The sequence below is a fragment of the Schistocerca cancellata genome, chromosome 4, assembly GCF_023864275.1.
Source record: "Schistocerca cancellata isolate TAMUIC-IGC-003103 chromosome 4, iqSchCanc2.1, whole genome shotgun sequence".
Classification (NCBI taxonomy): domain Eukaryota; kingdom Metazoa; phylum Arthropoda; class Insecta; order Orthoptera; family Acrididae; genus Schistocerca; species Schistocerca cancellata.
The window spans coordinates 516,408,390-516,425,551 of NC_064629.1; the positions used below are offsets into that span (position 1 = coordinate 516,408,390).

The window sequence follows — 17,162 nt, forward strand, 5'->3', positions numbered from 1 at the left end:
ATGTAACTGTTTTAGTCACTTGGTGGTAGATTAATGAATGAGCAGAATGTTAATGCATTTCTCTCACCATTGATTATGTCACTGACAGAATGCATAAATCTCTTCCGTTCATGAATTGCTGGCACTTGCAGATGGGGCTTCACCGAGTGGAGCCACTTACCAAACATCGACAGTTTATTTTGCAAAGTGGGTGTGAATATGTGTGATGGAATGGGACTGATCATGTCTAAGTCTAGAACAGTAACCTGCTGTAATGAATTGATTCACTTATGTTGAAATATCTTCTTCTACAACACGTAGGTGACCTATTTCTGTTGGAGAGGTACACAATTTAGGCCTCTGGGCATCTTCAGAAGTTGACAGAGCTGAGGCTGCGGTGATGAATACGATATACCTCATGCGGTGAAAACTGTTCCAGCCAGTGATAGTAGTAGCAATGGGATCGACATTGTCAAACACACACTGACAGCCTGTAACATTTCCGACAGGCTCTTTAGTGTGACAGACAGTTGCAGTTGCTGAACTTTTCTACATAATAACTCACTTAACAACGGCAAGTATGTATTCAGTAACCTGAAAATAACATACCTGAGCTGCATGAAGTTATTTTGTCTAATCACTTAAGAGCACTGGACAACATATGTTGGAGAGAGATGCGTCTATGTATAAACTGAAAACCAAGCAGCGCTAATGGTGGTGGGGAATCTTCCTTTCCCGAAAGAACACTACAGCTGCCGTAAAGCATGAGTAAAATCAATTTCCCTTCTATCAATGTAAAACAGCGCGCAGAGGTTTACGTAGATCCTGTACGTATGCGTTTCTTGCCTTAGTATTATTGTAACCCATATCTGTATTCCATATAGTGTTAACGCACTTTGCAGAAGATAAACACCTCACTGGCATGTCGGCGCACTGCGGAAATCTATGTAACTTTGTAAAACACCCAATAGTTGCTTCTTGTGACGTACTAGGGTTGACAGAGCGGGGAATCATCTGCCTCCGTTTGTAGAACTACAAAGGAGGGAATTGCATGACTGCAATCCAATCCGGCGACCTACGTTTCTCTGCGCTTCTACTCTCCACCCACAGCCGCCCCTTCACCCTGTTACACGCACTCAACACGATTTAATATTTGTTCTTAACCCTCTTCATGTAACAGTAAACAGTCTCTTTACACCATTAAAACACTAATTTTAATGTTGCGATTTTTCCATCCCCTCAACTGTGGAAACTATTAGTCCTAGAGAAAAAATGAACAGGAACTTTTCTGTAGAAAATTTAATGTAGTTTAATTTTGTGATGGCAAACATTTTCGCTACAAGCCGCCGTCTTTGCAGTTATTCAAGGTAAGCATAAAAATGTGACCTCTAAGTGCCCCCAACCCCATGGTTACCTCCCGCCGGTGGGCTGCTACTGTACAGAAATTTGCAACTAAAAGATTTCTCCCCCTACTCAACATTTTTGGTCTTCTTTGACTAGGTTACGGTATTGTAGGTAATACAATGTACGAACAGAAGCCCAACCTTATTATTTACAAGTACAAGCTTCAATTCGTGTTGTCTTCGGACCTCGCGTCGTGTTGAGACAATGAGTGCTACAGCGCTATATGGCTCATCCTCACTTTCGTCCGTACTTATCTCTCTGGGATAAGGCCTATTTCGCCAGAGACGGAATCTTCAGTAGTCGCAATAATCACGTACGTACTGCTGAGAATTCCTACGCTATAGTTGTGACTAGTTATCAACGGAAATTTGCAGTGAACTCGTGAGCGGCCACTGCTAATGACTGGTTAATGCGCCCGCATCTGCTTACTCGCCGCTTATTTGGATCTGTGTACACTGTGTTTGGAAGAGGTACTATCCATATTGCTAGAAGATAGCCCACTTTATCTTCGTGCGCGAATGTGGTTCCAACATGATGGAGCCACAGCTTACTTCGTGCATCTTGTACGTCAGCGGTTCCCAACCTGGGGGTAATAGCCCCCTGAGGCGTAAAATGAAATTTTCTAATGGGCAAAGACTAAACAATTCGATTGTGTTTCAGTCACGAAACTAAATTGTTTTCACAAGATCATTACTATTACGACAGTTTTATAAGACTCTAATACTGATTACATAAGTTATCAGTAATTACTTTTTCTCAATTAGTAGCATTAATGCGATGGAGGTTACATGTTTCTCACACAGTACACCGACCGCACACGTATGTTGCGCTTTGTCCCGTGCATCGCTGATGATGAAAGTGAGACATATACGTAACAAACGCTAAATATCTCTAGAAAATGTCTTCTCCAAGTTGGACGTGGTACCTGCAGTAGTCCAGGAACTGCTTCATTACTCGCTTCGAAACAGATAAGTGAATTAATTGACAGCACGACAAAGCAGTGGCTACGTAAGGGCTACTATAGTGCTGTACACAGCATTATTATTATTATTATTATTATTTACTATTTTTTCTCGTTGTTATAGTGGTTACACACAAAGCATTAACAGCCTGAAGTCGTCCAGTTTCTGCCAGTTCACAAGTAAGGAGTGCAGCAATGAAATGATTTACGAACACTAAGTATAGTGCACATATCTGAACTTGTTTGATTTTAAATGGTGTTGCAGCGTTCAGGTCAAACAAGTGTCTCAATGGAGAGGAGTACTGCAGGGGAAGCATGTTTTGTAACAATTGCGTACTGTCACTGTGGATACTTAGCTTTCTTTTCTGGGGAGAAGTTGTGTATGGCACTTGCGATACACCACGAAATCCTTCGTCATTTATTTTGCGAGCGCGCGCGCGCGCGCGCACACACACACACACACACACACACACACACACACACACACACACACACAGTAAGTATCAATCCTCTCCCATCATTTTAAAAATAAAAGTATTCCGAGAAAAATCTTTCATTCTACAGTTTAGTTAGGTGCTAAAGTTGGTGATAATGTGGGGGAGGGGGGCAACACGTCCAGCGTACCCTGGAAGGTGCCCAGCTACTTGATCAGATCTGACACTACTTGGTTTCTTCTGATGACGTGTGAAAAATCACGTGCACGAGTCACGTCGCAATGTAAGAGGAGGCCCTGATCAAGATTCGCGCACTCCGTGACACCGTTCGTACGGCGTTGTTCGAATGAACACGACAGAACTTAAGGGCATGTTATGCTTCCATAGATAAACGGTAAAAATGAAATTTTCCCATGTTCACTCGATCCATATTAGCGTTCTGCGTCTCAATATGTTTTCGCTTTTCCTTCAACCCTGATACTTCCAATCACCATTGAGGGAACACCCTGCGTAAGACAAAAGCTGATAATGGTCGGTTTATTGCACACACTGTGTTCACTGATGAACCGATGTTCATCATGACGGAATCAAAATGTGTAACCTTAAGAATAGATGGAAATCTTCAAGTTCCCGTGGACTTTAAGTGTCATTTTACAGCTGGCGTGCAACGTCAAGATACTTTACGTAATCGTATCACAGTTTCTCTGGTTCCTGTGAAATCTGCTACCAGTGTGTGGTGACAGTTAACCGATACCGCATTTCCAACCGTATAGGTGATGTAACACCTCAGTGGAAAATACCTGGATGATGGATCAGATCGACCACCACACGTTACGCAATATTATCACTAAGTGCTTTCAAACGAAAATGAGTAAGACGCGTAAACCCGTAACTCTTAAAAATGCTGTTTACTACAGATGCTGACGTGTAAGAAAAAGGACAGTAATTACTCGTCCACGAACATACTGAGTTTACTGCACTGAATTCAAGACTGTATGTGCGACAGTTATGCCAGAAGAATAGGCGAATAAAACAGAAAGGATGGGTTAGATCGCTTTTCGACAAAAAAAAGAGTACTGCGTGACAAAGAACACATCATAGCCTGACGATTACTTGCGGTCGACGCTGTTTAATCTCAATAAACTGTGCTGAAAAGGACACATGAACGCATGCACGCACACACACACACACACACACACACACACACACACACACACATTGCAAGGTGGTCCAAGTCCAAAACAGGTTTCTAATTTTTTTAGATTTGGTGAATTTTCACAGGAATAATGAGAACCGAGTAACTAAAACGGAAGAAATATGTTTTGAAGGGTTTAAAGTATGGCACTATTTCATATATAACATTTAAGGGGCTCCGGAAAGGCTCAAAATCATGAAAAGTTCAATTTTTACTTTTTTGCGTTTTCTGAATCTGCAGACTATTACCTTTTAATAGATATATAATTTATTCAATTCCGAAGACTACAACTATTTTTAATTTTTTTTTGAAATGTGTTCTACATGGGCGTGACCCACTGTGGCACTGTTAAACTGCTGTCAAATGGTGTTGTTATTAACGTCCGTTTTCATCAGGTACATTTTAGTGATGTGAGATAAACTATGTGTTGTGGCTAACCTGTGATGGTTCAATATATATCGCTGGTGTGATTGTCGATTGTTTCATGTTTATTTACTCTGTCGTTATCTCGAAAATATTCGTAATTAATTCTGTTTCTTGAGTCTCTGTTTTGTTGAAGTATAATAATAAGTAAAAGTAAAGTTATTAGAAATCCTCTGAAGGCTTTTAAGAAAAGGAGAAATGTTGGAAAGCCAAAGGTATGTGTTATTACTGTAAATAACAACATTCTAACATGGTACGAGCGATGCTTGCTTTAGACAAGGAACGCCTTCGGGCTGCAGACAGGGCTGTAAAGAGTCTAGAAATACAAGCAAGAGTAAACAGGAGGAGGAACAAGAGGAAGCTGGAGGAGGAGTTTGCAGAGGATGAAGATAATCCATCCTATGGACCTGAAATGCACTAAAAAGTTAATCCAATCTTTGTCGCTCGATTCCCAAAACTTTTATTTTCTCATACTAATTACATGTTTTCTAAGGATCTTCCAAACATATTTGTTTCAAACATTCAGTAAATGTTACACAGTACCTTCTGCATAATTTAACACAGCCTTTTTCCAAAAAACTATATTTTTGAATATATAAATAAAAAATTGCAAAAAAATGTTGTGAATTTTCATTACAATTGAAAAAAATCATCTTTAATAACTGAACTAAAATTTTGTAAAATCCCTGTGTTAAGTTGTAGCCCATATTCCAATAAATTATCTGTAAAAAGTTCAACTTCCTACCTCAAATACTTTGTGAGGAAAGATGTAATTTATAAGCGTTATTTTAACATTGCAAGTATAGGGCGTTCCGGAGCCCCTTAACAAAAGCAGCAGAATCGAGAGGGAAGACATGTATTACTTTACCGTATTGTCAGTGGTAAGGACACTTGTGACATTATGAGCCCAAGTCCGAATAGCAAATACAAGTGGGGAAACGCGGCTGTTTTTCATCGCCGAAAAAGTTTGAAGCTGTGCACACAAGAATAGCGAAGTCAGGGTGAATTATCTTACCTATTTTTAAAGTGCCCACTGCTTGAAGCATTACTAGAATTACTCTCTTCTTAGCATAGGTATATTCAAATACGTGTCTGATTATCTTAATAAGAGTATCTTGCGAAAAATTCTTAAAATATTTTTGTTGTTTGTGGTTTCACAACAAAACTACTGGTGGATCAGGTATTGTTCACATTTTTTTGTACTCTGCAGAACACTAAATGTGTGTGAATTCCTAAGGGACCAAACTACTGAGGTCATCGGTCCCTAGACTTACACAATACTTAAACTAACTTATGATTAGAACAACACACACACGCCCGCCCGCCCGAGGGAGGGCTCGCACCTCCGGCGGGAGGGGCCGCGCAATCCGTGACATGGCGCCTCAAATTGCGCCGCCAGTATGCGCGGCGCAAAACAGTTATTATTCTTGTATAGTCTAACACAACATGTTTGACATTTCCATTTCGAATGATATGGGTGTCACACTGTGCTACATAACGCACTCCTTAATGTTCCATTTGCAGGCATTTACATTGATTCATTTACAAGTTTGGCTTTAGGCATGTATCGTTTGTAGCAGCTGATGTGCACTGTTTTTGCTGTCGTCCGTCGTTCGCGAACACGTTGATGCCCTGCAATGGCAGCAACTATCTTACAGACTCATTCTATCTTCTGCATTAATTTCGCTGACGATTATTTTGTCATTGACTTGAGCTTCATCAAGAAAATGCTACATTATACAGTACCACCCTGTCACTTTCATTGTCACTGCCTGAGGTTACGTACTTCTGATTACTTGTTAATTCATCTAGTAGTTAATGTAACATGACACCGGTCAGGTCTTCAACACGCTGGGACGAGGAGATGACTAATTACTTGCCAGTGTTTACAGACTGACACTACACACGTTTATTCTACTGACAAATACCTGCGGCATAAGAAGTGTGACTTTCAACACATCAACGAATCAGTAAAAATTAAATTTCACAGGACTGTATAATCACAAACAAGGAACAGCTTTTAGGCAGCGGAGGACAAAAGCATGAGCTACAGGTGGCCGTTAGATGTCAGTAGTTACCAGCAAACTTCTTGGTTCCGCTATCAAACCACTGGTAAACTAGGTTACGCACAAACACCACTGGCAAGCAAAGGCTTAATTTTTTTTTTACATGAGGTCACTATTAAGGGACATAGCTATAAATAAATCGAACAAACCGAGGTGTGCTATAAAGATAATGTGCCTCCCCACAGTGAAGTTTGTAATCAAATTTTGAAAAAACGGCATGTGCTTCAGTGATTTGGCTGGGAATTATTTTACCAGGCGCTGTCAAGGCTGCAGCTTTGGCATTTGAAATTTTTAGTTACGTGATAAAATGTATTTGTGGGCATGTGCCTTGGACGTGGAAGTTTACAGCCGCGAACTACTGTCGATCCGTGTGCTATGCTAACACTCCAGCGCGAAGGCTATTTACCTTCTTATACTCGAAGACTAAATGGTCGTAGTTACTTTACTTTTGATATTACTTTTTTAAGTAATAATCCAGTTTTCACTAAATTTCACCCACAAATAAAGGACAGTAAAGTACACGGTTATTTACAGGCAAAGTCTGTGTGCGAAAGGGGTCTTGTTTCAACGAGTTCAAGTGTGAGTTACAACCTAATAATAATAATAATAATAATAATAATAATAAAAGAAGAAAATTGAAGACAAGGTCGGATTAGCAATACAACAGATGTTTCAATCTACATTGATAGTAGCCTTTAGAAATCGCTGAGGGAGGAATTTACCACCACCACATAGAATTTTCATCATCTATACCCCCTCCGTTTTTATTGATTTTAGCGGCTGTTTCAGAGACAACATGTAACTAAAGGTTTTACGTCTGTAATTACTAATTTCCAAACTACGGGAGCGTGCTTCACATTCGACAACTGGCCCAGACGAGGCATCTAAATGCTGCACCAGGTTAGACTTACACTGATGAGCCTAAACATTATGACCACTGCCAACCGGGAGATTGAATGACGCCTGGAGGCGTTGCGGATATATTTCACATTAAGGAAAGAGTACAACTGAAGCAGAAACGAACAGGGAACCATTTATAGCGACGATACGAGGGAAAATACGGAAATACAATGGCAAAGCGACATTGACAAATAGCAGATTGTTAAGCCCCTGCGCCTGGGAACGAACATCTAGGAAACGGCGAAGGTGGTCGGCTGTTGATGTGCTACAGTTGTGAACATCTATGGAATGTGATTGAAGAACGGAAAAACCACGAAGAGGTGACAAGGTGTTGGACGTTCACGCCTCGTCAGGGGTCTTGGACGTCGGAGGATTTTCCGCTCTGAAAAACATGGTAAGCGGCAACCAGTGGCAGACACGACAGCAGAGTACAACGCTGGTGCAAATACAAGTACACTGGAGCACACCACTCAATACACCTTGCTGAACATGGGGCTCTTTAGTAGATGATCCCTACTTGTTACCCTGTAGATCCAACGACATCGTTAATCACGCCTGCAATGTGCAAGGGAAAATCGAGATTCGACTATGGATCGATGGAAACGTGTCGCGTAGTCCGATGATTCACGTTTCTTGTTACACCAGGTCATGTTCTTTTACAGATATGCCGTCATCGAGGCGAAGGGATGCTCGAAACACACACCATGCCATGGAGGCAGGCTGCTGGGGCAGTATTATGCTATGAGGGACATCCACCCGGCCTTCCATGGGACCTGTGGCAGTAATCTACGGCACCAAGGCAGCTGCAGATGATGTATTATCATGGGTCACCTGCGTCCCTTCATCTTGATGTCTTCCCCGGCGGCGAATGCACCATCTATCAGGACAACAGCCCATTTTATAGGGCCAGAATCGTGCTAGAGTCTCATGAATATCCATCTGTTTAGAGATAGTTGCGGGACTCGTCTGTTCGATAAAGGATGTCAAATTAAACACCTTTAAGCCTTCTAGTTTCCAACTTTATTTTATTTGGCAATCAGTTTCAGCGTTTTACTACGCCATCTTCACGCCCCTGACTGACGTGTAGGAAGATTCTACCTCGGTTGTGGTAAAAGCAGGGGCCAGCAATACTGGTATTAGTAGGTTTTTGCTATAGCGATAAATTCAACCATCATCTGCCCTCCTACTAATACCAGTATTGCTGGCCCCTGTTTTGATCACAACCGAGGTAGAATCTTCGTACACATCGGTCAGGGGCCTGAAGATGGCGAAGTAAAACGCTGAAACTGGTTTCCAAGTAAAATAAGGTTGGAAACTAGACGGCTGAAAGGTGTTTAATTTGACATCGTGCTATAGTAGTTTGATGAGTATGATAGTGAGCTGACAGTGATGTCTTGACCACCAAATACGCCTGGTCTCAACCCGATTGAACGTATGTGGGATGCTATCTGGCACCAGCTCCCCACCCATTAACCACCGGCCCACAATTTATGACAATTGTGCGATCTTTACATAAACATTTGGTGCCACATACCTTCGGAAATCAACCGCGGACCTGTTAGATTCATGCCAGGTAGGATCACTGCTGTATTGCGTTCGGAATGTGGACCAACGCGGTATTAGCTATCGTCATATTTTGGCTCATCAATGTACACTGTTTAGAGTTATCCTAAAATAGGCTTAACAGGCTTAATTGGTCTTGCACTTTAATGTTCCATTTCTCAAGTTTCTTTCCAAACATACAGTGGCATCTGGATTTCTTGCAGTATAATTAACAGTTTTTTTTCTACCTGTTATTCAAGAAGAACAGCCATTGCTAAATATCCGACCGTAGTAGTTTGTACTTAAGATAATCACGACTTACTTTCATATAATATCTGTGGACTGCACAAATAAAACCTGACGGTTCTTGACAAAGAAGAACGAGCGCTAATGTTCGGTCTTAAAAGTACAAGCACTTAAGTATGGGAAAAAAGTTGCAGTTATTTCAAGGGAGCTCCAATTAGCGCTACCATCCGGTGGGAAGGGACAAATTACGTTCCACGCCGTATGCTACAGTCAGTAGAGCAAGGGCGGTATAACGGGGTTCTCATAGCAAATGCGTTTATTGTTAGGCGGTTACAGATTCAACAGCTACCACCGGCCGTAACACAAGCGTCACCATTCCAAAACATATCGTGCAATAACAGGCAGGTAACTAGACAGGGCCAAAATTGCACTGTCTGTCCAACGCAAAAAAGCATTAACAATGTACCGCCAAATATTCAAACGATGGCTGCATCCTTAGTTAGTCTCTTCATGACAACAGCGCAGTGAATGCGACTATCAAATTATACTCAACATAATAGAAAGCATGAAGTATACCCGAACGAGCTATACTCAGAAACAAAAAGTATAAGGATCTGAACATTACCGTATGCAATACAAAAGCGAGGGTTTCTGGATTAATTAGAAAACGCTTTACTCCAAGAGAGATTAACTGTGGCATGATATGTTGTCGCTTCACAACGCTAAGCTTGGTTCAAATGGCTCTGAGCACTATGCGACTTAACTTCTGAGGTCATCAGTCGCCTAGAACTTAGAACTAATTAAACCTAACTAACCTAAGGACATCACACACATCCATGCCCGAGGCAGGATTCGAACCTGCGACCGTAGCGGTCACGCGGTTCCAGACTGAAGCGCCTAGAACCGCACGGCCACACCGGCACGGCACAACGCTAAGCTCATCAAATCTCCGCGTGCTCGCCTCAAGCACTACGTTTAACGCCAGAGCTGTCCAGCGGAAGCGAAAGCAATAAAAAGTGCCCAATTATGCTGTGCTCTAATCATGGAGCTAATTTTTTTGAGACATTAGCTGCATATTCTATATACTCACTTTGTTTTGCTGGGTCTGGCGTTTTGGTCCGAGTCTTCCGAATTCTCTTCAGACTCCTGAAACAGACGGGAACACGTTACTATGCAGGTACTACAACCCAACCCAAAATGGCGTTTTACGAATGTGTATGTCACGAAATACTCAGAGAACAAGGAGACCCTAAACTAGGTACGTTATGGAAGTGCTTCCAGTTAATCATAACAACTGCGTCTGACTGCTGCCACATCTATAATATACAGGGCGTTTGATTTGACATGGAACAACTAAATATCTAAAAAATACGCATGGTACACGAAAAACTAAAGAGGGGTTACCACGAATTTTCTTTCCATTCGTGATAAATGACGCTGTAATCAACAAAACTCAGTTTCTACATTTTTTGCAATTAAGAACTTACTCATTTGATTCTACTTAACATTTTCAATAAAAATGTTAACCTGTTATTCTAAACTGTTGTATCATCGTTAAAATTTTAATTTAGTATTGTAAATCAGATTGTACAGCAAAATTTATACGTTCAGGCAGTTAAAAGTCTGACAAATAAGCTACATTTAACGTAACGTAGTTTCCTGTTCCCTTCATGGCTGATTTCGGAGAGCCCCTACATCATCGGGGTGACTGATTTCGGTGTGTTCTTCCGTCAAACGACCGTAACTCTCGTGCCGATTACAGCTCCTTCTACCACGAATGGAAAGAAAATGGTTTCAGATAAATCCTAGGAGTGTTTTTTGGCGTAGAATCTGAATTTGCAATAAAAAAGGGGGTTCCGATTTGACAAACAGTTGGCCCCCGATAGATTGTGATGGAGTTAGGTGGTGGCCAGTTTTAGCACAGACAGATGTCACCTTTGAAAATACCAACTTTTCATCAGGGACATTTGTTTCATACGATGCGTATTTTTCAAGCTATTTAGTAGTTCCAAGTTAAAATAAACATCCTGTATACATCACCAACGAGAACAGAAGCTTTCGAAATTTCGTGCTACAGAAGAATCCTGAAGATAGCTAAAGGAGAGGTACTGAATGAAATCTGAGCGTAAAAAGGGATAGTTAATTTGATGATAGAGAGGTGTGTGTGTGTGTGTGTGTGTGTGTGTGTGTGTGTGTGTGTGTGTGAGTGAGAGAGAGAGGGGGAGGGGGGGGGGGGGAACTGTAGTCGGGGACCAAGGCTTCCCTATGGTGTTCAGGTTCAAATGGACAGATATGAGAAGACTTATACAAGATAAACCAGTCTTGTAACTGAAAACATAGATATACTAGCATAACTGAATCTTCATTTTGTGTGTATTATTCTTCGTTTGAAAAGCTATCTACCAAAGAGGCAAACAAAACGGTATTTAGTTGAATCCTCTACCAGAACGAAATGTAATGCTCGTTTAATCAGTGCCGTTTCTTCTTGAGTTAATTTCTCGACATTTGAAAGTCGAACGAATGTCAGTGGCTATGCTAAATGCTGCCTAACTCAATCCTTGCATTCTAAGAAATTTTGGAAGCCATGTCATCGGTTGTAATGCAAGACGTACGCTTTGATTTCTCTAACATTTTTCTCAACGGAGAATAAATTTACGGTCTATGCTTCTTCGAAGCAGGAACTGCGACGACTTGAGACATAATAACAGGGCGGACAGCCGCCAGAGGGACCAAATCGCGTAAGATAACCTGCTCTGTGAGGGAAAGGAGATCTTCCTGAATCAATTCGACACGAAACTGTGCCCGTCTCTTAGAGAGAAGGAAGAAAGCGCGGCACGACTTCCTCCTTAATGGATACGGCAATCTGTAGTTCCTCACAGTAAAGTCAATCTGGGTAACTTTGTACCACTTTATACCATTTCATACCATTTTTTTTAAATACTGGACACACAAAAATTACACATCACAACAGACGTTGAAATGTTTTACGTCTTTAGTTACTGAATGTTTGGAAAAGTAAAAATGTACACTAACTATGCCCTATTAGAATCAAATTTCAGCTTTAATACTAGTACAAAGTTACACTGTCATTCAGATAATTTTAAACTAGTCTTAGAAAACAAAGTGTTTCCTGTATCTAATGCGTCGAGTAAATTTTGATCAGGCCTAAAGGAAATCAGATATTAATAAAAAGTGAAAACAAACAAAATCGGTTAGAACTGAAGGTTTACTTTGAAATATCACGATATTTGTGTCGACCTGGCCTTGTTCAACATAAATCACTGCAGCCAGAAGCTCTCTTCACAGCCAACGCAATTAAAGGATAATCACACGCCTAACAGCTTGCAGAAAGTAGGAAAGACAACTGAAATACTAACTAGAAATCACAGAGCTAATAAAACTGTTACTCTTACTACAAAATAATGTAAGTAGGTGGAGCAGCAGTCATTTGAAGCAAAGGCGATAAGTGGTATAAAGATATCCTGACTGGTAAAAAGTTACCCTGACTGAACGTACGTGCAAGCTTCGTGAGATTTGAACATTTTCGCCAACTCTTCACCAGCCCACATATTTTAATAATCGCGGCTCTTGTCCGTAAGCTTTGTGACTTGTTGATAACAGCAGTAATTCAAACGTTAACACAAAAAATGTCGACGTGAAGAAAGTAGCTAGTTGTTCAAGCTACAATCAAACCTCCAGTTACTTTTTTGCAAAATAGTACCGAAATGGCTACGATATTTCGGAATAATTAATTCTAAACTTCTAGTCCTATCAGCAAGGAAGAAAAAAACATTTTCATTTGAGGTAATACGCAGCCATTCTAAAATCTTGTTTCTGCTCAGTTTTGCACCACATGAAAGCTACGTAATCATTGTTTCTTAAGTCGTCAAAGTTTCAATGAGAACAGCTAATAAAACACGTGTCTGAACTCTGTAACAAAGTGGGTTCCTAATATTACAAAACAGCAATTCAAAGTAGCGTTTCCAGCGATTATTTGAGAGTTGTATCATTTACTCCCTAAAGAACAGAACGGTTGTTGTATTATTGATTTTGTTGGCCGCTAAATAACTTCATTCTTTCACTTCGTATGACATATTACTTACAAGCTTTTTTTTTTTCTTTTGAGAGAGACGAAAGTGATGCATACGGTACAGGAGCACTCCGGATTTTTACGTAATATATTAATATGTAATTGTTATGTTTCTGTTGCAGTATGTTAACAGTTGTTCTTTCCTTGTGTGTTTTAGGAATACAGCGCAGGTGATCAGGACAGAGCTGTCCTGCAACTGATGTTTCATTAATTTCTGGTGCTTAGTGCGCGTCAACCTATCAGACCATACATAAAGCACTTCTCAGACTGTAGCTGGAAAGGACACAGTTACAGCCGTTGACAAAATTCTGAAATGGTATGATCATTCGGTTCTGCAGTATCTCTCTTACTTTTATATACAAAAAAATGTGTTATCAGCTACTTCAGAGCATTTTCAACCGTGGCCAGGAAACTCAAGTTTCGGCCGTGATGCAGACTGACTTTTCACTGCTAACGCTCACTGTTCTAATATTGAGGCTAACATAGAAATCTGTGCTAATTACAGTTCCCACATTAACAGTCAAAGTTGCCGTTTCACAACCCTTATCAGCCCTGATTATGTGAATTTACGTCTCAGCAAAGATTATGCATATTATCTGCAGTTTTCTCGCTCTCACAATTACGCGGAATGAAACGTCCGTGAGACTAAATGGGCACCTGCGAGAAGAACTTTCGTATTTAAATTGGCAGAAACGTCAAACTAAAAACATTACACGACAGAGACCGTCGACCTTCATGGCGTTTAACAATACATCTAGACAGTTGGAATTAGTTTCTAAGCTCTCCCTATAAGTCACTGGATTTCATGGCTAACACAACTACGACGAAGAAACAAAAAAGATTGCTTGAGGAACCCAAGTTAGTCTTATCTCACAATATGTCACAGTTCCTTGCTAAATTCGCTATAGAGTCACCCGTAACGAGACACTGGTTCCAGCAGGACAACCACGACCACGATTAATTCACCTGTTGCCTGTCATAATCTGCATTGTGCCTTGCAGAATTATATGGTTCGAATCAACTGCGTTCAATGTGAAAAGCACACATTACAACCTTTATATAATCCAATGGAACACAGTCGGTCACGGCATGTTCAATTTTATAAAGCCAATTATCAGTTCTGTTTGTTTCACAATCTATCGTCAATGGATATTCCCGCACAAGGAAACGGCTTTGGTGAAATGTTGCAACAGCACACTGAGGTAACCGGCTGCGTACAGTGCTGTCGGCAGGAACTGCGTGCGACCGTAAAACCGGGATAGCGCGTAACGACGGCGAGAACGCGAATACGTTTTATGAGCAGTGCATGGGCAACACAAAAGACAGCCACAGGCGCCTGGTCTCCCACAACAAAGGCAAACTGCGCTCACCCTTATCTCAAGTAGCGCCCAAGCGTTAATGGCAGCATTCGAGGTTAACCACCAACAAATTAAAACGCCGATAGCCGACATACTTGTGTTGCATCAGCATTTTTTCCAAAACCCCTACACTTCAACAAGAGGTTAAAGGCTTCAAATCCTCTAATTCACACGTTACCAAAACGTAAGCAGTGGCAAGCACATTAACACACTATCTCTCCTATTAGTGAATGACGCCCAGTCAACACAAAAAAACCGTTCTTAACAACACGTAAACCTAGCGAAAAGGTCGACTTTCACTAAAACGCAATTTAATATCATTAAGGGAGTTTGGTAAACGTTGGTAACACATCCAACGAAACTTTCTTTCACAAGTAAAACTTTTTTAAAATCAGAAAAAATTTCCCCGGTTCTAAGCCTCCCATCGCATTTTTTTTTTTTTTTCAGCTGGAATGTCGCACGACATTTGAGCACACGCCTCTGTCTTTATCCTGCGAGGCCCAGGCGGAAGATGCGTTTTAGGTTGCACACACGTAAACCTTATCACATGATGAGATAACATCACAGTTTATTAACGAAAGGAATAAATTATTTTTGAACAATCTCGTTTGCTCCACAGTGAAGTAAAATTGTATTTGTAGCACAGACAATACGTTGGCCAAGCTTCACAAAGACGTCAGGTGTAGTTCAGCTCTTTATGTTCAGTCACTGTACATATTAAATTTTAGTTTTGGTGAATGAAACACCGAGTGAGAGAAGAGGGCAAATTTATTTTCAGTTAACATACTCAGATGCATTTTCTGAGTGAAACAAAAAAAAAAAAAAAAAAATTCTTCTGCCAGTAAGTGCGATCATGGCAAGCAGCAATGTTTATTTTGATGATTTTCATCTACCTAAAATTATAAAAATGGAACTATCTAGTCAATCTTCCTCTGGCGAGCCAAAGAAACTGGTACACCTGCCTAACATCGCGTAAGTCCTCCGCGACCACGCAGAATTGCCACAACACGACGTGACATGGACTCGACTAATGTCTGAAATAGTGCTGGAGGGAATTGGCACCATGAATCCTGCAGGGCTGTCCATAAATGCGTAACAGTACGAGGTGGTGGAGATCTCTTCGGAACAGCACGTTGCAAGGCGTCCCAGATTCACTTAATAATGTTCATGTCTGGGAAATTTGGTGGCCAGCGGAAGTGTTTAAACTCAGAAGAGTATTCCTGGAGCCACTCTGAAGCAGTTCTGGACGCGTCGGGTGTCGCATTGTCCTGTTCGAATTGCCCAAGTCCGCCGGAATGCACAACGAACATGAATGGATGCAGGTGATCAGACAGGAAGTTAACGTACGTGTCACTTGTCTGTGTCGTACCTAGACGTATCCGGGGTCCCATATCACTCCAACTGCAGACGCCCCACACCATTACAGAGCTTCCACCAGCTGACATGCAGGGTTTATGGATTCATGAGGCTATCTCCATACCCCTACACGTCCATCAGCTCGATACAATTTGAAACGACACTCGTCCGACTAGGCAACATGTTTCCAGACATCAACAGTCCAATGTCGGTGTTGACGGGCCCAGCTTTGTGAAGTGCAGTTTTCAAGGGTACACGCGTGGGGTCTTCGGTTCCGAAAGCCCATATCAATGATATTACAGGTGTGCGCTGTTAATGTAAGGAGTATAAAACAAAGCTGTGAACGTTATACTGCTGCTGGTGTGACAAGTAACATCAAAATATTACTTTCTGCATGGCTTTAACACAAAAAACCGATTCGCTCGCAAATTATACCACAACATATCGCGTTATATACACGGTCCAGCCACCAACATAATTAAAAAGTATTTCAGCTTCATTCATCCTATCATCTAACTTGAAAAAAGACTGCATAATCGCTGACTCGCAATTGCACTACACTGAAAAATCGTCGCTTAAATGGGACGCAATATTTCGGATTCATACGAGCGTACGTGGTGATGAGTAGTCTAAAAATTGAAGTCGAGACGTCACCGTAGCACTGAACTCCTCTCTATACAACATAGCGGAATATGCCCATAAATCGCTGACGATCCTTCAGTCTTCAGTTACACTTTCCAACAGTGTAACACATTTTCACACTATTTTCTCAGACACGTTGAGAAACAATATGTAATTTTCTTATTTTGAAATGAAACTATATAGGAAAGTTTCTACATATGCCTTTAGAATAAGCACAAATATGCTTTAAGTATTTTTAAAGATTCATCTTGATCGGTTTTGGAAATTTACTGAAAAACTGCTAACCTTGTGACGACGACGACAGTGTTATCAATGTTGTATCAAATTCGCTCCTATCATCTTTAATTTTTATGGGCTCGGTTACAATGTACTTAAAGAATCTCAAGCAAACAAGTTTTTAAATGCTGGTCTCAAGATACTTTACATGAGACACAGTTGCTTTCAACAATGTATTCAGTTGGAGGAAAATAGTCTTTATACTTCTACCACAGAAGGTTATCAAATGACCTTCTCTGACTAAATATTGTGGCAAAATACACTGGTGTCCAAAATTAAAGCAACAAACC

General features: G+C 40.9%; 1 protein-coding gene across 4 annotated transcripts in view; it reads right to left on the reverse strand.

The window, feature by feature from the left end:
- The window catches only part of LOC126184525 (uncharacterized), a 922,262-nt gene that overhangs the window by 581,536 nt on the left and 323,564 nt on the right, over positions 1 to 17,162 (reverse strand). For all 4 annotated transcript variants that reach the window (XM_049926925.1, XM_049926927.1, XM_049926928.1 and 1 more), the window contains one exon: positions 10,241 to 10,296. The gene's annotated coding sequence lies outside the window, so the exon portion shown is untranslated. The remainder of the gene's footprint in view (positions 1 to 10,240; positions 10,297 to 17,162) is intronic.